Genomic DNA, 5,151 nt, shown 5'->3' with positions numbered 1-5,151 from the left:
CAGTTTTTATTTACAATATCTCTTGTAATTGTAATTAAAGTACTGCAAAGAACACTCCTGATCAAATTGGGTTTCGAATATACAAAGAATAGGGAAGTTGCAACCTATTAAATGTTCATATTTTGGCTATTGGATATTGTTAATTGACCCTCAAAACTAAAAAATTCACCATCGCCGAATTTTAAAACACCGTGGTTGATTTTTAATGAATTTTTAAAAATTCACGGGCAAAAGTACGCTCTTCTGAAACGTCACGAGCTTACGTCACAGGGCGCGAATGGGCAGACTTCTGCCGCAGATCCCTTGTTTTCGCTAGGGACATTTTGAGCGTGCTGATATTTTTATTTTTTAGAAATTCAATAATCCTTTTGAACACACTATGGAGACCGGATTCGTTAAAGCACAATCTAAATAATCTTCCTCATGTAACATCAATGATGATATTCGAATATTTCCGAGAGGAGGAGAGGTTTAATGTTCCAGAAACGCAAGGAGTTAAATGCGAGGAGATAAGCCTTTTACGTTTCGTCTTCGAAGTCGAATGAGTGACCTTCAGCTTCTCCCCTATCGAAGAGCGCATGCCATTTGACGTCACAAGCGCTTAAACTTTAAAAATTAATTAAAAAAAAATTCTTATCGTATCGCAAAATTTTTTTCACCTCTGATGTTTATACATGTTACTATATCATATAAAAATAAAATTGAAAAATCGAAAACTTCTCTATTATCAAAATTGGTTTGGAGTTACAATTCCATAGATAGATTCATAAATACGAAGAAATGTCCCTTTCGTTTTGCATTGAGGGGTAACAACATTTGGTGAAACTCTGAGAGTACATCATTGTTGACGTTAACTGATTTTTCTAGCTTTAATTTAAAAACAAGCATTTATTTATTTTTTTAATTTAATTTTTATTTTTTTAATGATAGTTTGAACCCAACATACAAATACAAAATAAATTTGAATTAACTTTGCATTTTAACAACCCAAATATTTCTATCATTCCCTCTTTACTACAGCACAGCACTCTGCTTATCACATTATTATTTTATTGAATGAATGGTGTTAATAATCATGGGCGGATTTATGGGAGGGCAGAGGGGGGCAATGCCCCCCCCCCCAGTTTTGGGAGGACTTTATTTAGTAGCAACACATCTTCCAAAAATTTAAAAAAAAAAAAAACTTTTTTGTTTTTGAATGTTTAGAAGAGCATGGATGGATTTATAGGGGGGGGGGAGGGAAAGGGGCGATGCCCCCAGTTTTGGGAGGACTTTATATAGTTACAACTTATCTTCCAAAATCTTTTTTTAAAAAAATCATGATTTTTTTCTTTTCTGAATAGTTCAATGAAAATGAAGAGAATAGCGAATGTCCTTTTCTGAAAGGAGAAAAGAAAAAGAAAAAAACGAACATTAAATACAAATAGTACAGCTGTCATTGGGGTACTGAAAATTGGTCTAAATTCACTATTTTGGACTGAAAACCATTTGGGCAAGTATATGAATGAAAATATAGGCTAAACGAGCTATGCTTTCAGCTGCAATACTTATAATAATTGACGTTTGGGACCCTCACTCCCCCCTCCCCTATTCGCGCTAACAGAACGATCTACTCGCTACGATTTGTTTTCTCTCTTTTCAGAATGCTTATTTTCAATTTGCGTGATTTCAGAAACTAGATGTTTTGGGTTGTTACAGATGGAAGATTTTGAAGAACCTTCTGGATTCACACGTTCAAATCAAATTGGCTGATTTGAAATGTATGATTGCAAACAAAGTACATAGCTAAAAGGTTTTTGTACAGCAAAATAGTATCAAATGTAACAGTTAACACCATACTCAACGAATGTATTTAACAATGAAACAAAAAACTGGAAAAATTGTCCAACCATTGAACAAACAGAACGTAAAATCACTGTAAACAATGCGTTGATTTCTTAGGGGGGAAAATAGCAATCTCAATCCCTAGCAGTTCAAAACTAAATTTCTGATTTTCCAGAATCATACATTATAAGGAAAAGGTCTGAATAAAAGAAAATGTGAGAGAGATATATTTCCAGCACGAAAGTTTTGCACAATTTTTGTAAGATCGCATTATTACCTGATGAACTGTTTTTATGACTGTGTTTTCTTTATTTTTTAAAGGAAAAAATTTGTATATAAAACTAATAGTTAGAACTGTACTTCATGTTCTTGGGAAATTTTCGGCTTGTCTTTTTTTTTTTTTTTTTTTGAGAAAGAAAAGTAAATACTATCGCAAACTGAATAAATTTCAGTTATCTGAGCATTCTGATTAATTGAATCTTTTTACTTAGAGGGAAAGTACCATTTTACTTACTTTCTAAATACTGTTTAAAAATTAAGGTAAGTCATAATCCATCTAAGTCTAAATGAGACAGTTATTGTCATTACTGAAACCTGAGTAATTCAGTCATCAAAAGTTATGGAAAAATTTGCTGAAATTTGATAAAAACCTTACACACATTGATAAAATCTTAAAAATCCTTTAACCATAAAAACTTACGAATTTTCGTTAAAATTACAAAAAATCAAACAAAAATCTGCAGGCAAGAGTGAATTACATGCATGGCCGAATCTGCCTATAAGATAAGCAAGCTATAGCTTACGGCCCCTGCTTTGAAGTGGGCCCCTAACTCCCAAAAAATTGCAATTTGTTCCTTAAAAAAATGGAAAGTGCTTGAAAAACTAATTTCTTTTTCAAGTACTTGAAAACCTTGAATATTTGGAAACGTGTGGCTACAAACCTTAAATTTTAAAATTTATAACAAATTGTAGGGGAGGAATGCCAAAACATGTCAAATTCAGCTCCTTGCTACATCCTGCATCAAAAATGTAAAAATCATGGTTCTCACGTTTGTAATATATTACTTGAAATAAATCTTTGTGACTCACATGCTTCATATTTTGCTATTTAATCCCGAATGCAGAATTTTGGAAACTCTTTTGTATTGATTGCTTTTATCTTACTTCTACTGCATTTGTTTATCTGTTGAGCCCGGACAAAAAAAAAAGATACACTACCCCTATTCCTTTGCGTTTTCTGCACTACTTATAGTTAAAAAAAGGTTGTTGTAATGAGAAATCTAAAGTTTATTTTTTCTTTTAAACTTAAAATAGCTGTTTCTTACAAAGTTTGAACAATACTGTTACAATTGTGTAATCTACTACTCAATTTCAGAGAATAAAAAGTGTAAATTATTAATAGGTTCTAAAATCTCTGAAAAGAATTGGCGCAGTATAACCTACTAGGGCTCTTGAGCCAAAAACCCAATCTAACCAACCAAACCTTGAAAATAATTAGACAAGCCTTTGAAACTCTTAAGCAAAGTGTGCTTCAATTTTATTTCTTATCAAGTGTATAAATTAAGAATTGTTCAAATGGGTAGTTTGTTACTCTCTTGATACCTATTTTCTAAATCTGTGCACCATTTCTTTTAAAGTATTAACTTGCATCACAAAGCACTTTTAAAGCGTAAAACTTTAAAAAAAAATATTTTCATATTATTTCCAATTAACATTTATAAGACTTCAAAATGCAGAATTTTATATCCATTTTGCATAATTCCTCTGGGGGAGTAACCCCCGGGCCCCCTAAAATTGGAGGTATTCTGTATCCCACTTAAAAAGGAGCTCTGCGTCACTCTCTTAATACCAGCCCCCTCTCTTTTAAGGTCAATTCGAAAAGGACAGCATGATTGCACACAGTAATGAAAACAACACATAAAAAAGTAAAGAATGGCCTTATGCATTACAGAAAACAGACAAAAACATGGGAGGGAGGGGCAGGGTTGTTTGGTTTAAACCACGTTGGTTTTTTTAAAAAATGGTTTTTTTTTAAAAAAAAGCCAAAAAAAAAATCCATTTTACAGGTTTACATTGATTTCCCCACACATATTGAAAAATGTAAAATTCCATTTATGCTAAGTTTCTAGCTAAGTTGCAGAGATAAATGCTAAAATTTCAAAGTTGCTTCTTCAAAAGGTATTACAAGCTTTAATCGAAAAAAAATATTAATATATTTTTTATTTCATATATGTGCCATAAAGCAGATTTCAGTCAACTTCCATCATTATGCTTAATTTGCATGATTGGTTAAGATTTACTAAGGATTGAATCTTTTATTGTAGATGCAATCCATTATATTGCTCACTCCTGTCGCAGGGGTGTGACATTTTTGCCCATTTATTTGCACTTTCCTGGAATTTTAACTTTGACTTGTAAGGTAATCAATCAACAGTCTAACTTAATTGTTTGCACCTAAAAATTAAGATTTGTTCTGCAGATGAACACAAATAATATTTTTTGAATCAAATAAAAAAAAAAGTTTATACTTCATATTATGATACATAATAGTTCCTTATATTATAATGTAGGAAGATTAAAAGACAAATTTTTAAATTCCCAGAGCAAAATGCAAATGTATGTGTAAAAATTGATTGAGAAATATATAAATCTTCACATATAAACTACACTCTCCATTGGTGGTTTTTTTTTTTGGATTCTGTGTGCTCAAAAGATTTTGATTGGCTATACACCTATGCTGCTTTATGACTATTGAGTGCAGATAATTCTTAGTTTTTTTCCCCTCTTTTGTTCATTGGAATTGGGATCTTAGCTAACCTGTGCAGTTTACAAAAGTTACTTACTCATATTGTTTTAAAAAGAATGTCTAATTCTGGTAGAAAAAAGACCTAATCTGGCTTTCATTTGATGAAATCAAAAATGAAGCCAGTATTTCGTATCACAAAGGGTCTATATATACATGCATACTAATATGTTAATCATGTCAAACATTTCAATCAATATTTCCCCGCAGAAAGCTATTTTAATTATTTAATTTAGTTACAAGATTTTGTTCTAATCTCTTTAATTAATCAAGAAATTAGGTATAATGTGACTATTGAATAACTGTTAATTACTTGGAACCTTAATTACCTTCCGAAAATTAATTTTTTTTCTCGCAAATAGTATTTAAACCAAAAAAACCTGGTTTAAACCAAAAAAAACGGGTTTTTTTGGGGTTTTTTTGAAAAAAAAAACGGTTTTTTTTACCAACCCTGTGGAGGAGGGGGGGGGGGCAATTGAAAATGTTGCTCCAAAAAAAAATCCTGCCTCCCCAGGAACTGGATC

The sequence above is a fragment of the Uloborus diversus genome, chromosome 4 (genome assembly GCF_026930045.1).
Source record: "Uloborus diversus isolate 005 chromosome 4, Udiv.v.3.1, whole genome shotgun sequence".
Classification (NCBI taxonomy): Eukaryota; Metazoa; Arthropoda; class Arachnida; order Araneae; family Uloboridae; genus Uloborus; species Uloborus diversus.
The sequence above is the reverse complement of the archived record's forward strand: the minus strand, read 5'-3'. Positions refer to the sequence as shown.